The sequence below is a fragment of the Arachis ipaensis genome, chromosome B9 (genome assembly GCF_059453495.1).
Source record: "Arachis ipaensis isolate K30076 ecotype BB chromosome B9, ASM5945349v1, whole genome shotgun sequence".
In the NCBI taxonomy this organism is placed as follows: Eukaryota; Viridiplantae; Streptophyta; class Magnoliopsida; order Fabales; family Fabaceae; genus Arachis; species Arachis ipaensis.
Genome location: NC_142444.1, coordinates 32,158,335 through 32,175,782, shown reverse-complemented (window position 1 = coordinate 32,175,782; position 17,448 = coordinate 32,158,335).

Sequence of the window (17,448 nt, the reverse complement as noted above, 5' to 3'; positions counted from 1 at the left end):
CATTCTTGGCAAAACCTCGCGGCACTATCTTTTGATTGTATCTTGAAGCCATTCGACGTTTTAATGCCTCTTCCTTGATCCAAGCTCTTTCTCAGATTTCTGGAAGTAGGTCGAGTTCTTCCCTGTGAAGTTGGGAGTTGGCCTCTTCATTGTAATGGATCACTCTGGGTGATCCTTCTTCGACCTCCACTGGGATCATTGCCTCCGTTTCGTAAGCTAATCGAAAAGGTGATTCCTTTGTGGTGGAGTGTGGAGTCGTCCGATATGGCCATAGGACTTGCGGGAGCTCTTCATCCCAAACACCCTTTGCTTCCTGTAATCTTCGTTTTAACCCGGCTAATATGACTTTGTTAGCAGCTTCTGCTTGTCCGTTGGCCTGGTGGTGTTCTACGGATGTGAATTGGTGTTTTATATTCAGATCGGCCACCAATTTTCTGAAGCCTGCATCTGTAAATTGAGTGCCATTGTCTGTGGTGATGGAATATGGGACCCCAAACCTTGTGACAAAATTTCTATATAGGAATTTTCGACTTCTTTGAGCAGTAGCATTAGCTAGGGGTTCCGCCTCAATCCACTTTGTGAAATAGTCTACCCCCACGATGAGGAATTTGACTTGTCCGGATCCTTGAGGGAAAGGACCGAGAAGGTCGAGTCCCCATTTTGCGAATGGCCAAGGTGAGGTTACACTGATAAGCTCCTCTGGTGGGTTGATGTGAAAGTTGGCATGTTTCTGACATGGTGGACATGTCTTTACGAATTCTGTTGCTTCTTTCTGTAGAGTTGGCCAATAGAATCCTGCCCGGAGTACTTTTTTGGTAAGAGCCTGTGCTCCGAGATGGTTGCCACAGATGCCACTGTGTACTTCTTCTAAAAATTTCTTTGTGTTGGAAGTCAGCACACATTTTAACAGTGGTGTTGAAATCCCTTTTTTGTATAGAGTATTATTTATGATGGTGTAGTATTATGCCTCCCGTATTAACCTCTTTGCCTCCTTCTTATCTGTAAGGAGTATTTCTGTTTTGAGGTAGTTAATTATGGGAGTCATCCATCCTTGATCCAGATCTGTTATGGTTAGGACCTTTTCCTCTTCCGAGATTGACGGATTCTACAACATTTTCTGGATGAGGCTTCTATTGTTGCCCCCTGGTTTGGTGCTGGCTAGTTTTGAGAGTGCATCAGCTCGAGCATTCTGTTCCTGAGGTATATGGCGGACCTCATATTCCCCGAGTTGTCCGAGCTGTTCCCTGATTTTGTCCAGGTACTTTTTCAAGGTGGGATCCTTGGCTTGATAGTTTCCTGTTATTTGTGAGGTGACTACTTGTGAGTCACTGAAGATGGTAAGCTTTTGAGCTCCAACCTCCTTAGCCAGCTTCAAACCAGCTAGTAGCGTCTCATATTCAGCCTGGTTGTTTGAAGCAGGGAACCTGAATTTGAGGGAAAGTTCAATTTGAGTTCCTTGATCGCTCTCTATTATCACGCCTGCGCCACTTCCGGTTTTATTTGACGAACAGTCTACGTAGAGATTCCATTTTGTAGGGATTTCTGGGGTGTCCGTAAACTCTGCAATGAAGTCGGCCAGATACTGTGATTTGATGGCTGTCCGAGCTTCATACTGAAGGTCGAATTCGGACAACTCGACTGCCCATTGCAAGATTTTTTCTGCTAAGTCTGTTTTCTGTAAAATGCTTTTTATGGGCTGGTTGGTCCGAACCTTGATGATGTGAGCTTGGAAATATGGATAGAGTCATCGAGATGTTAGTATGAGAGTAAAGGCGAATTTTTCTATTTTTTGATAGTTCAGTTCGGACCCTTGTAGTGCTTTGCTGATGAAGTATATAGGTTGTTGTCCACTGTCGTCTTCTCGGACCAGTGCTGAGGCTACTGCCCGATTTCCTACTGCGAGGTACAATATAAGTGGTTCTCCTTTTCGTGGCCAGGTTAGAATAGGTGGTTGTCCTAGGAATCTTTTGAAATCTTGGAAGGCCTGCTCGCACTCCATCGTCCATTCAAACCTCTCTCCCTTCCTTAGAGTGGCGTAGAAGGGGAGAGATCTTATTGCCGATCCAGCTAAAAATCTAGACAAGGGTGCCAATCTTCCATTGAGTTGTTGTACCTCTTTGACACAAGTTGGGCTCTTCATGTCGAGTATGGCCCGACATTTATCCGGATTTGCTTCGATTCCTCTTTGTGTGAGCATAAAACCCAAGAATTTTCCAGCTTCTACTGCGAAGGTGCATTTTGCAGGGTTAAGTCGCATGTTGATGAGCGGATAATTTATACGCTTTTTGACATTGTTTTTAGTATGTTTTTAGTAGGATCTAGTTACTTTCAGGGATGTTTTCAATAGATTTTGTGTTAAATTCACATTTCTGGACTTTACTATGAGTTTGTGTGTTTTTCTATGATTTCAGGTATTTTCTGGCTGAAATTGAGGGACTTGAGCAGAAATCAGATTCAGAGGTTGAAAAAGGACTGCTAATGCTGTTGGATTCTGACCTCCCTGCACTCAAAGTGGATTTTCTGGAGCTACAGAACTCGAAATGGCGCGCTTCCAATTGCGTTGAAAAGTAGACATCCAGGGATTTCCCGCAATATATAATAGTTCATACTTTGGCCAAGAATTGACGATGTAAACTGGCGTTCAACGCCAGCCTTCTGCCCAAATCTGGCGTCCAGCGCCAGAAAAGGATCCAAAACCAGAGTTGAACGCCCAAACTGGCACAGGAACTGGCGTTCAACTCCACAAATGGCCTCTGCACGTGTAACACTCAAGCCCAAGCCCAAGCACACACCAAGTGGGCCCCGGAAGTGGATTTGTACATCAATTACTTACTCATGTAAACCCTAGTAGCTAGTTTATTATAAATAGGACCTTTTACTACTGTATTTGACATCTTGGAACGCATTGTTCTTAGACCATAGGGGCTGGCCACACGGCCATGCCTGGACCTTCACTTATGTATTTTCATACGGTAGAGTTTCTACACTCCATAGATTAAGGTGTGGAGCTCTGCTGTTCCTCAAAGATTAATGCAAAGTACTATTGTTTTCTATTCAATTCTTCTTATTTCTCTTCTAAGATATCCATTCGCACCTAAGAACGTGATGAAGGTGATGATTATGAGTGACGCTCATCATCCTTCTCCCTTATGAATGCGTGCCTGACAAACACTTTTGTTCTACATGAATTAAGCTAGAATGAGTATCTCTTAGATCTCCTAACCAGAATCTTCGTGGCGTAAGCTAGAATGATGGCGGCATTCAAGAGAATCCGGAAGGTCTAAACCTTGTCTGTGGTATTCCGAGTAGGATTCAATGATTGAATGACTGTGACGAGCTCTGAACTCGCGATTGCAGGGCGTTAGTGACAGACGCAAAAGGATAGTAAATCCTATTCCCGCATGATCGAGAACCGACAGATGAATAGCCGTGCCGTGACAGGGTGCGTGAGCATATTATTCACTGAGAGGATAAGATGAAGCCATTGACAAGGGTGATGCCTCCAGACGATTAGACGTGCCGTGACAGGGCATTGGATCATTTTCCCGAGAGATGACCGAAAGTAGCCATTGCCAGTGGTGATGTATCACATAAAGCCAGCCATAGAAAGGAGTAAGACGGATTGGATGAAGATAGTAGGAAAGCAGAGGTTCAGAGGAACGAAAAGCATCTCCATTCGCTTATCTGAAATCCCTACCAATGATTTACATAAGTATCTCTATCCCTTTTATTGTTTATTTGAATCTAACAAAATATCATGTTTAAATCTGCCTGACTGAGATTTGCAAGGTGACCATAGCTTGCTTCATACCAACAATCTCCGTGGGATTCGACCCTTACTCACGTAAGGTATTACTTGGACGACCCAGTGCACTTGCTGGTTAGTTGTATCGAAGTACAAAGAACAGGACAACACAATTTCGTGCACCAAGTTTTTGGCGCCGTTGCCGGGGATTGTTTGTGTTTGGACAACTGACGGTTCATCTTGTTGCTCAGATTAGGTACTTTTCTTTTTATTTTCAAAAACTTTTCAAAAATCTTTCAAAAATTTCCTCATCTGTTTTCGAAAAAAAAAAATTTGTTTTCAAAAATATATTTTTCTTCAAAATTTTTCAGAATGAATTCTAGTGTTTCAGATAACATGTTTTAGCTTGGCTGGCTATTAAGCCATGTCTAACTCCCAGGATTTTGATTGAGGACTATGAATTCATTGCTTCCTTTTTCCCAAATATTTTCGAAAAAAAAAGAAAAAAAAAGTTTTCAAAAATAAATTATTCTATGGCTTCAAAATTTTTAAGAATGAATTCTAGTGTTTCATGAAGCATGTTGGAGCCTGGCTGGCTGTAAAGCCATGTCTCAATCCTTATACTCAAGAGAAGAGCTTCTTTGTCTTTCTTAGCCAATTGGCTGTTGAATGCAAGGAATGTCAGGCGTGTCATGTCTGAGTTACATACTAAAGCTTGGCTGGCTATTAAGCCATGCCTGACCCTTTGATTGGAGCTTTAGAGCATAAGATTCCTGGAATTCATATTAAAAATTTTGAATCCTTATTTTTCTTTTTTCTAAATAATTTTCGAAAAATATAAGTTAAAAATCCAAAAAAATCATAAAATCATAAAAATAAAAAATATTTCATGTTTCTTGTTTAAATCTTGAGTCACATTATAAGTTTGGTGTCACTTGCATATGCATCTTGCATATTTCAAAAATTCATGCATTCATAGTGTTCTTCATGATCTTCAAGTTGTTCTTGGTAAGTCTTCTTGTTTGATCTTGATGATTTTTTGTTTTGTGTCTTTTCATGTTTATCATATGCATTCTTGAATTCTTAGTGCGTAAGCATTAAAGAATTCTAAGTTTGGTGTCTTGCATGTTTTCTTTGCATTAAAAATTTTTCAAAAATATGTTTTTGATGTTCATCATGTTCTTCATAGTGTTCTTGGTGTTCATCTTGACATTCATAGCATTCTTGCATGCATTCATTGTTTTGATCTAAAAATTTCATGCATTGCATCCTTTTAGTGTTTTTTTCTCTTGCATCATAAAAATTCAAAAATAAAAAAAAATATCTTTCCCTTTTTCTCTCCTCAAATTCGAAAATTTGGATTGACTTTTTCAAAAATTTTTAAAATCAAATTGTTTCTTATGAGTCAAATCAAATTTTCAATTTGAAAATCTTATCTTTTTCAAAATCTTTTTCAAAATCTTTTTCAAAAATCAAATCTTTTTCAAAATTCTTAGTTATTTTCGAAAATTCCAAAAATATTTTTCAAAAATCTTTTTCTTATTTTTGTATTAAATTTTCAAAAATAACATAAACAATTAATGTTTTGATTCAAAAATTTGAAGTTTGTTACTTGCTTGTTAAGAAAGATTCAAACTTTAAGTTCTAGAATCATATCTTGTGATTTCTTATGAATCAAGTCATTAATTGTGATTTTAAAAATTAAATCTTTTTCAAAAACTAATTTCTATCATATCTTTTTCAAAAAAAAAATATATCTTCTTATCTTATCTTTTTCAAAATTTGATTTCAAAATATCTTCTCTAACTTCCCAACTTCTTATCTTTTCAAAATTTGTTTCAACTAACTAACTAACTTTTTGTTTGTTTCTTAACTTTTTCAAAACCTCCTAACTAACTCTCTCTCTCTCTCATTTTCGAAAATATCTTCCTTCTTTTTCAAAAATATCTTTTCAAAATATCTTTTCTAACTTCCTAACTTCTTATCTTTTCAAAATTTGTTTCAGCTAACTAACTAACTTTTTGTTTGTTTCTTATCTTTTTCAAAACCACCTAACTAACTCTCTCTCTCTCTCAATTTTCGAAAATATCTTCCCTCTTTTTCAAAAATTTCTTTTTAATTAACTAATTATTTTTATTTTTTTTATTTTTGAAAAAAAAAATTTCGAAAAATACTAACAAATTTTCAAAAACCAATTTTCAAAAATCACTAACTCTTTTTTAAAATAATTTTCGAAAATTATTCCTCCCCCATCTCATTCTATTTATTCATTCATATCCTAACATCTCATCTCACATTCCAATCCTCACAGTTGTGTTTCTTCCTTTACATCACATCCTTTATCTCCCCCTCTTCTTCTACTTACAAAGGGATCCCTATACTGTGGTATAAAGGATCTCTATTATTATTATCATTTTTCTGGCCATTCTTCCTTGTCATATGAGCAGGAGCAAGGATAAGAACATTCTTGTGGAAGCAGATCCAAAACCTGAAAGAACTCTAAAGAAAAAATTAAGAGAAGCTAAAATACAACAATCCAGAGATAACCTTTCAGAAATTTTCGAACAGGCAGAGGAGATGGCAGGCGAAAATAATAATAATGAAAGGAGGATGCTTGGTGACTTTACTGCACCTAATTCCAATTTACATGGAAGAAGCATCTCCATTCCTGCCATTGGAGTAAACAACTTTGAGCTGAAACCTCAATTAGTTTCTCTGATGCAGCAGAACTGCAAGTTTCATGGACTTCCATCTGAAGATCCTTTTCAGTTCTTAACTGAATTCTTACAGATATGTGATACTGTTAAGACTAATGGAGTAGATCCTGAAGTCTACAGGCTCATGCTTTTCCCTTTTGCTGTAAGAGACAGAGCTAGATTATGGTTGGATTCTCAACCCAAAGACAGCCTGAACTCTTGGGATAAGCTGGTCACGGCTTTCTTAGCCAAGTACTTTCCTCCTCAAAAGTTGAGCAAGCTTAGAGCGGATGTTCAAACCTTCAGACAAAAAGAAGGTGAATCTCTCTATGAAGCTTGGGAAAGATACAAACAGTTGACCAAAAAGTGTCCTTCTGACATGCTTTCAGAATGGACCATCCTGGATATATTCTATGATGGTTTATCTGAGCTATCAAAGATGTCACTGGACACTTCTGCAGGTGGATCCATTCACCTAAAGAAAACGCCTGCAGAAGCTCAAGAACTCATTGACATGGTTGCTAATAACCAGTTCATGTACACTTCTGAAAGGAATCCTGTGAGTAATGGGACGCCTATGAAGAAGGGAGTTCTTGAGGTTGATACTCTGAATGCCATATTGGCTCAGAATAAAATATTGACTCAGCAAGTCAATATGATCTCTCAGAGTCTGCATGGAATGCAAGCTGCATCCAACAGTACTCAAGAGGCATCTTCTGAAGAAGAAGCCTATGATCCTGAGAACCCTGCAATAGCAGAGGTAAATTACTTAGGTGAACCTTATGGAAACACCTATAACTCAACATGGAGAAATCATCCAAATTTCTCATGGAAGGATCAAAAGCCCCAACAAGGCTTTAATAATGGTGGAAGAAACAGGTTTAGCAATAGCAAGCCTTTTCCATCATCAACTCAGCAACAGACAGAGAACTCTGAACAAAATGCTTCTAATTTAGCAAATCTAGTCTCTGATCTATCTAAGGCCACTGTAAGTTTCATGAATGAAACAAGGTCTTCCATTAGAAATCTGGAAGCACAAGTGGGCCAGCTGAGTAAAAGGATCACTGAAATCCCTCCTAGTACTCTCCCAAGCAATACAGAAGAGAATCCAAAAGGAGAGTGCAAGGCCATTGACATAAGTGCCCTGGCCGAACCTGTGAGGAGAGGAGAGGACGTGAATCCCAAGGAGGAAGACCTCCTGGGACGTTTAGTGACCAATAAGGAGCTTCCCTCTGAGGAACCAAAGGACTCTGAGGCTCATCTAGAGACCATAGAGATTCCATTGAACCTCCTTATGCCCTTCATGAGCTTTGATGAGTATTCCTCTTCTGAAGAGAATGAAGATGTCACTGAAGAGCAAACTGCCAAGTTTCTTGGTGCAATCATGAAGCTGAATGCCAAATTGTTTGGCATTGATGCTTGGGAAGTTGAACCTCCCTTGTTCATCAATGAACTAAGTGATCTGGATCAACTGACATTGCCTCAGAAGAGACAGGATCCTGGAAAGTTCATATTACCTTGTACCATAGGCACCATGATCTTTAAAGCTCTGTGTGACCTTGGTTCAGGTATAAACCTCATGCCCCTCTCTGTAATAGAGAAACTGGGAATCTATGGGGTGCAAGCTGCTAAAATCTCATTAGAGATGGCAGACAGCTCAAGAAAACAGGCTTATGGACAAGTAGAAGATGTATTAGTAAAGGTTGAGGGCCTTTACATACCTACTGATTTCATAGTCCTGGATACTGGAAAGGAAGAGGATGAATCTATCATCCTAGGAAGACCTTTCCTGGCCACAGCAAGAGCTGTGATCGATGTTGATAGAGGTGAAATATTCCTTCAATGGAATGAGAACTCCCTTGTATTCAAAACTCAAGGATCTCCCTCTGCAACCATGGAGAGGAAGCAGCAAAAGCTTCTCTCCAAGCAGAGTCAACCAGAGCCCCCACAGTCAAACTCTAAGTTTGGTGTTGGGAGGCCACAACCAAACTCTAAGTTTGGTGTTGAACTCCCATATCCAAACTCTAAGTTTGGTGTTGGAGAGTCTCAACAAAGCTCTGCACATCTGTGAGGCTCCATGAGAGCCCACTGTCAAGCTATTGACATTAAAGAAGCGCTTGTTGGGAGGCAACCCAATGTTTATCTAATTCTTATTATTATTGTTTTTCATATTTTCTTAGGTTCATGATCATGTGGAGTCACAAAATAAACAAAAAAAAATCAAAAACGGAATAAAAAACAGCAGAAGAAAAATCACACCCTGGAGGAGCATCTGTCTGGCGTTCAAACGCCAGAACAGAGCATAGTTCTGGCGCTGAACGCCCAGAATGGGAGCATCCTGGCACTGAACGCCCAGAACAAGCATGGTTCTGGCGTTCAACGCCAGAAATGGCAGCAAAGGGGCGTTGAACGCCCAAAATGGGCACCAACCTGGCGCTGAACGCCCAGAGTTGTGTGCAAGGGCATTTTGCATGCCTAAATTGGTGCAGGGATGTAAATGCCTTGACACCTCAAGATCTGTGGACCCCATAGGATCCCCACCTACCTTCACTCACTTTCTTCTCTCTTCTCAATCATCCTCTATTCCCAATAAACACCCATCCCTTCTGTCTTCCATTTACCACTCACACCCATACACCCACTTACCTTCAAAAATTCAACATCTCTTCCCCACCCAATCCCACCCATATGGCCGAATACACACAGCCATCCATCTCCTCCATATCCTCTTCTTCTTCTATTCTTTCTTCTTTTGCTCGAGGGCGAGCAACATTCTAAGTTTAGTGTGGTAAAAGCATAGCTTTTTTTGTTTTTTCCATAACCATTGATGGCACCTAAGGCCAGAGAAACCTCTAGAAAGAGGAAAGGGAAGACAAAAGCTTTCATCAAGGGTCTATAGCTCAGTGGTAGAACATTTGACTGCAAATCAAGAGATCCCTGAGATACCTCAGGGGATACATTTTCTTCCACACAATTATTGGAAGCAACTAAGGGTGGAACCTCAAGAGCACTCCATCATCCTTCATGAAATCAGAGAAGATATAAAAGCAATGAAGGAGGAGCAGCAAAGGCAAGAAAGAGACATAGAAGAGCTCAAGGACATCACTAAGGTGGACTCATTCCTTGTTCTTACTTTCTCTGTTTTTCGTTTTCTATGTTATGTGCTTATCTATGTTTGTGTCTTCATTACATGATCATTAGTAGTTAGTAACGTTGTCTTAAAGTTATAAATGTCCTATGAATCCATCACCTCTCTTAAATGAAAAATGTTTTAATTCAAAAGAACAAGAAGTACATGAGTTTCGAATTTATCCTTGAACTTAGTTTAATTATATTGATGTGGTGACAATGCTTCTTGTTTTCTGAATGTATGCTTGAATAGTGCATATGTCTTTTGAAGTTGTTGTTTAAGAATGTTAAATATGTTGGCTCTTGAAAGAATGATGACTAGGAGACATGTTATTTGATAATCTGAAAAATCATAAAAATGATTCTTGAAGCAAGAAAAAGCAGCAAAGAACAAAGCTTGCAGAAAAAAAAAATAGGCGAAAAAAAAATAGAAAGAAAAAGAAAAAGCAAGCAGAAAAAGTCAATAACCCTTAAAACCAAAAGGCAAGGGCAAATAAAAAGGATCCCAAGGCTTTGAGCATCAGTGGATAGGAGGGCCTAAAGGAATAAAATCCTGGTCTAAGCGGCTAAACCAAGCTGTCCCTAACCATGTGCTTGTGGCGTGTAGGTGTCAAGTGAAAACTTGAGACTGAGCGGTTAAAGTCAAGGTCCAAAGCAAAAACAAAGAGTGTGCTTAAGAACCCTGGACACCTCTAATTGGGGACTTTAGCAAAGCTGAGTCACAATCTGAAAAGGTTCACCCAATTATGTGTCTGTGGCATTTATGTATCCGGTGGTAATACTGGAAAACAAAGTGCTTAGGGCCACGGCCAAGACTCATAAAATAGCTGTGTTCAAGAATCATCATACTGAACTAGGAGAATCAATAACACTATATGAACTCTGAGTTCCTATAGATGCCAATCATTCTGAACCCCAATGGATAAAGTGAGATGCCATAACTATTCAAGAGGCAAAAAGCTATAAGTCCCGCTCATATGATTGAAGCTCTGTTTCATTGATAGTTTGGAATTTATAGTATATTCTATTCTTTTTATCCTATTTTGATTTTCAGTTGCTTGGGGACAAGCAACAATTTAAGTGTGGTGTTGTGATGAGCGGATAATTTATACGCTTTTTGACATTGTTTTTAGTATGTTTTTAGTAGGATCTAGTTACTTTTAGGGATGTTTTCAATAGATTTTGTGTTAAATTCACATTTCTGGACTTTACTATGAGTTTGTGTATTTTTCTGTGATTTCAGGTATTTTCTGGCTGAAATTGAGGGACTTGAGCAGAAATCAGATTCAGAGGTTGAAAAAAGACTGCTAATGCTGTTGGATTCTGACCTCCCTGCACTCAAAGTGGATTTTCTGGAGCTACAGAACTCGAAATGGCGCGCTTCCAATTGCGTTGGAAAGTAGACATCCAGGGCTTTCCAGCAATATATAATAGTCCATACTTTGGCCAAGAATTGATGACGTAAACTGGCGTTCAACGCTAGCCTTCTGCCCAAATCTGGCGTCCAGCGCCAGAAAAGGATCCAAAACCAGAGTTGAACGCCCAAACTAGCAAAGAAACTGGCGTTCAACTCCACAAATGGCCTCTGCACGTGTAACACTCAAGCCCAAGCCCAAGCACACACCAAGTGGGCCCCGAAAGTGGATTTGTACATCAATTACTTACTCATGTAAACCCTAGTAGCTAGTTTATTATAAATAGGACCTTTTACTACTGTATTTGACATCTTGGAACGCATTGTTCTTAGACCATAGGGGCTGGCCACACGGCCATGCCTGGACCTTCACTTATGTATTTTCATACGGTAGAGTTTCTACACTCCATAGATTAAGGTGTGGAGCTCTGCTGTTCCTCAAAGATTAATGCAAAGTACTATTGTTTTCTATTCAATTCTTCTTATTTCTCTTCTAAGATATCCATTCGCACCTAAGAACGTGATGAAGGTGATGATTATGTGTGACGCTCATCATCCTTCTCCCTTATGAACGCGTGCCTGACAAACACTTCTGTTCTACATGAATTAAGCTAGAATGAGTATCTCTTAGATCTCCTAACCAGAATCTTCGTGGCGTAAGCTAGAATGATGGCGGCATTCAAGAGAATCCGGAAGGTCTAAACCTTGTCTGTGGTATTCCGAGTAGGATTCAATGATTGAATGACTGTGACGAGCTCCGAACTCGCGATTGCAGGGCGTTAATGACAGACGCAAAAGGATAGTAAATCCTATTCCCGCATGATCGAGAACCGACAGATGAATAGCCGTGCCGTGACAGGGTGCGTGAGCATATTATTCACTGAGAGGATAAGATGAAGCCATTGACAAGGGTGATGCCTCCAGACGATTAGCCGTGCCGTGACAGGGCATTGGATCATTTTCCCGAGAGATGACCGAAAGTAGCCATTGACAGTGGTGATGTATCACATAAAGCCAGCCATAGAAAGGAGTAAGACAGATTGGATGAAGATAGTAGGAAAGCAGAGGTTCAGAGGAACGAAAAGCATCTCCATTCGCTTATCTGAAATCCCTACCAATGATTTACATAAGTATCTCTATCCCTTTTATTGTTTATTTGAATCTAACAAAATATCATGTTTAAATCTGCCTGACTGAGATTTGCAAGGTGACCATAGCTTGCTTCATACCAACAATCTCCGTGGGATTCGACCCTTACTCACGTAAGGTATTACTTGGACGACCCAGTGCACTTGCTGGTTAGTTGTACGGAGTTGTGTCCACACATAGAGCCACAATGATGATTCAATACAATTATATATTGTTAATCTCACACAAGTACAAAGAACAGGACAACACAATTTTGTGCACCACATGTCATGCCTTCTTATAGTGTCGAATACTTGGGTGAGGTCGGACAATAACGACTGTTCACTTTGTGTCTTTATTAACATGTCGTCCACGTAGACTTCCATGACTTTCCCGATGTGGTCTGCGAAGACCTTATTCATTAATCTTTGATAAGTGGCTCCTACGTTTTTGAGTCCGAATGGCATGACAATGTAGCAGTAGTTTGCTTTCGGGGTTAAGAATGAGGTTTTCTCTTAATCAGGTGGGTACATCGGGATTTGATTGTATCCCGAATAGGCGTCCATAAACGAGAGGTATTTGTATCCGGAGGAGGCGTCCACCAGAGCGTCGATACTTGGGAGTGGATAAGGATCTTTTGGGCAGGCTTTGTTGAGATCAGTGTAGTCGGTGCACATGCGCCACTTCCCATTTGATTTTTTCACCAAGACAACGTTAGCTAGCCATTAGTGGGTACTTGATTTCTCTTATGAATCCTGCCTCCAGTAGAGCTTGCACCTACTCTTTCACAGCTTGGAATCATTCTGGTCCGAGCTTTCTACGTCTCTGCTGTACTGGTCGAGATCCTGGGTAGATTGCCAGCTTGTGGCACATTAACTTAGGGTCTATGCGCGGCATGTCTGCGGCCTTCCAAGCAAAGAGGTCGACTTTGCTTCGTAAGAACTGTATGAGGGACTCCTTTTCGTCCCTTTTTAGAATTGTGCCAATATTGGTCGTTTTATTTGGAGTATCTCCGATTTGAACTTTTTCTGTTTCGCCTTCAGGGTGTGGACGAAGTTCTTCCCGTCCTCGAACTCTCCTGAGCTCAATGGTGTGAATTTTTTCTCCTTTGCCTCTGAGGTTCAGACATTCGTTGTAGCAGCGGCACGCTGTCTTCTGGTCTGCTCTTATTGTTGCGATTCCTTCTGTAGTCAGGAACTTCATGGATAGATGTGGAGTTGAGACGACTGCACCAAGCTGATTTAGCGTTGTCCGACCTATCAGGGCATTGTAGGCTGAACCAACGTCGACCACAATGTAGTCTATGTTGAGTGTCCTTGACCGACTTCCTTTTCCAAAGGTGGTGTGCAAGGAGATATATCCAAGTGGTTGGATTAGAGTGTCTCCCAGCCCGAATAGGCTGTTTGGATATGCTTTGAGCTCTTTCTCCTCTAGGCGGAGTTTGTCAAAGGCCATTTTGAACAGAATGTCCGCCGAGCTTCCCTGGTCTACCAACGTGCGGTGGAGATTAGCGTTGGCTAATATGATAGTGATGACCATGGGATCGTCATGTCCTAAGATGACACCAGCTGCGTCTTCTTTAGTGAAGGTGATAGTGGGGAGTTCGGGTGCTCCTTCTCCTTCTTTGACATGATATATCTCCTTCAGATGTCTTTTGCGAGATGATTTGGAGACTTCTCCTCCTGCAAATCCTCTATCTATCATGTAGACGTGTCTCTCCGGAGTGCGAGGTGGTCGTTCAGTTCGTCCAACCTCTTCTTCTCTTATTCTTTTTCTTGGCTCATCTGATTTGTTGGCTAAGTACCGATCTAGTCTTCCCTTTCTTACCAATTTTTCTATGATGTTCTTTAGATCGAAGAATTCGTTGGTGGGATATCCGTAGATTCGATGGTATTCACAGTACTCTGTCTGATCTCCCCCTCCCTTCTTGCTTTTGAGTGGGCGAGGTGGAGGTATCTTTTCTGTGTGGCATACTTCTCGATAGACATCTACGAGAGACACCCGAAGAGGGGTGTAATTGCGATATTTCTTGATCTGTTCGCCATGCTGGTATTCTTTTTTCTTGGACTCTTTATCCTTATCATGGGAAGAAGAGAAGAGTCCGGATTTGGAGGCCTCTCCTAATCGGGAGTTTTCCTCCATGTTGATGTACTTTTCCGCTCGTTCTTGTACCTCATTTAGAGATGTGGGATGTTTTTTTTATATAGAGTGACTGAAAGGTTCCTCTCGTAGGCCATTGATGAGGCCCATAATGGCTGCTTCTGTTGGTAGGTTTTGTATGTCCAAACATGCCTTATTGAATCTTTTCATGTAGCTACGAAGACTTTCCCAATCTCCTTGTTTAATCCCCAGTAGACTTGGAGCGTGTTTAGTTTTGTCCTTCTAGATGGAGAATCTGGCCAGAAACATTTTGGCTAAGTCGTCAAAGCTTGAGATGGACCTGGGGGGCAGATTGTCAAACCATTTGATTGCTGTTTTAGTCAAAGTGGTTGGGAAGGCTTTGCACCGAGTTGCATCTGAGGCGTCGGTGAGATACATTCTACTTCGGAAGTTGCCGAGATTATGGCTGGGATCTGTCGTGCCATCGTACAGGGTCATGTCGAGAGGTTTGAAGTCTTTTGGGATTTTGGCCTTCATGATCTCGTTGGTGAATGGGTCTTGTTCTTTGCGGGAGTTATCCTCGTGGATGGATCGGGTAGTTTTAGCTTCGAGATCGGCTTCGATCTTCAGGAGCTTGTCCTCTAATTCGCGGCGTCGCCTAGCTTCTCTTCGTAAGTCTCTCTCGGCTTCCCGCTGGTACTCAACCTCTTTTTCAAGTTGTTTTAGACGATCTTGAAGTGCCTCCATGGCTCCCGTGCTTAGGGAGTTCTTGTCTTTGTTAGGTTGAGAAGTGTCATTTAGTGTAACCTCCGCGTTCTTGTGTGGCGTTCGGTTCTCTAAATCAGAGTTGTGGTCGTTGTCAAGGTTGTCCGCCATGATGATGGGATGACTTCCAGGTTCTCCGGCAACGGCGCCAATGTTCCGAGGGTTACCTGAAACTGTAGGTCGATCTCGGATGAGATCTTTTGTATTGGTCAGAGCTGTTGTGTCCGACTTGGTGGTGGTGTTGATCCTTCGTCACCGGAGGGTGGTGGTACCTGCAAGGGACTCCGATGCTTAAGTTAGCAAGGATATTAAGTAGGTTTTTAGTAGAATCAGAGTATGAGTTATACCTGGGTGCTCCAGCGTATTTATAATGGCGTAGAGTGACCTTTTCTGGAGATAAGATAGTTATCTTATCTTATCTTTGAGTGGAGTTATCTTATCTTTAAGGGGGACCGCCTTATCTTTCTAGGCCTTTGCTGCCTTTAGATTTGGGCTGTGTCCTTTCGTTTGGGCCTGCTTGGGCCTCTTATGGCGATTTGACCGAGCTCTTTGAGAAGAGGTCGGGTAGTCCTGATCTGAAGAGGTCGGTCGACTTGTCATTTAAACATCCCGGGTCGGTCAGTTCGACCCAGGGTATGAACAGGAACATATGGCGACAAGTACTATGATAAGAGCACAAAAAAAGTCCACAGTTTTAATATTCAGCAGTATGACCACTACTAGCAGTTTATTGACAAAAGGAAACTTGCATCCCATCCATTTGTAAGTTGTAATATTTAAAGTTCTTTGATAATTATCTTGTTTGCTATTGTTTCCACTGAAATATTCTATAATTTTTCGAAACTTAAGCTATTTGTCCCAATTTGCAATGGACGGCATTGGTGGTTGTGGATTGCTGATGTAAACAATAAGAAATTCTATGTCCTTGACCCTATCAACAAGAAGCCAGAAGAAATACCTGATTCGAGAAAGGAAATAAACAAATTTGTTGTAAGTTATTTTCTTGTAAATTATTGAAATTATTCTGTACATGAGAGGAGTTTGGTTCACTGTTGTTGGTTTTGTTTATTTACTTTTTTTGTCTCTTTCAGAGTTTAATAATTTTCCAGATGAGGGTGTGCGCTGGGGCGGAACCCTTAATAGTGGATGCACTGGGAGAGGAAGCAGAGTATATCCCATTGAATGGTCAACGTACAAAGTAAGAATCTTTCTCTTCTATAGTGCTATTTTTAATATGTTTTATTTTATATACTAATGATCGTATTATACTCAATTCTTGCTTAGCTATAATTGTGGAATATTCGTAATGAAATGGCTGGAAACAATAGATCCACAAAAAATAAAGAGCGGCAAGAGATATAAATATAAAGCTTGGACACAAGTAAGTACTTTCTAAATTAATAAACTTCTTTCTTTTCTTATTTCATTCAGTTAAGTTGATATTGTAACTAGAGCTTTGAAGTTGGTTGTTACTCTGTTCAATAGTTATTTTCCATGCAGAAAATACTATTCTTATTGATTGAAAATTGATCACCATTTATTGACCACATATAAAATTTTCGGTTCGGTAGCTCATATAATTTTGATTCACCAAATGAATGCTTTTCAGTTCGGTGGCTCTTATAATTTTGATTAACCAAGTGAATATTTTTCGGTTCGGTGGCCTCCTTTTAATTTGTTTAGGTTTAGGGTTACTGTGATTCCATTTTTACAGTATAACTAGGGCTTTGAATTAAAGTTGTTGTTATTTAATGTGGTTTTGATTTACTTGATATTTAGTGTGTTCAGGATGTAGGGTTATTGTGATTGCATTTTTACAGTAGGATTAGGGCTTTGAATAATATTGTTCTTATTTCATTTGGGTTCATTTCTTATGTAACTAATTCATTTCAATTGAAATGAAGAAGGAAATTAATGACTCCAGATACCAATATGATCCACATTTTCTGTTTCATGAAATGAACAAAATGAGAGACCAAGTAATTTCGGAATCTGAAGCAATAAGACTCACCAAGCCGCCTGCTTTCCTCTCCACCCCTTATTGTAAATACACATCTGGGAATTTAGATAGCAAATAGCATATACTAATTGTAATTAACAATATTTTTTTTAACTTGTTTAAAGAGCAAAAAATGCATACTTCAAATGTATATATGTTAATGTATATATCAAACAATGCAAACAATGCTTCTTTCAAAAGTATATATGTCAATGTTAATGTATATATCTATTCTTAATATCAATGTATGTATCAATTATTAATATTCATATATCTGTTGGAACTGTGTGGCTGCTGTTTTATTCTAGGTTCTCAGTGATTGCAATCACTGTATTTACGAATACATTTATAATCCAAAAGAACATAGTGAACCGAAACTAATACACTGGGCGAACCGAAAAGGTAGAAACACACTGAACCCTTAAACCCTGAACCCTAAACCCTAAACCCTAAACACTAAATCCCTAAACCC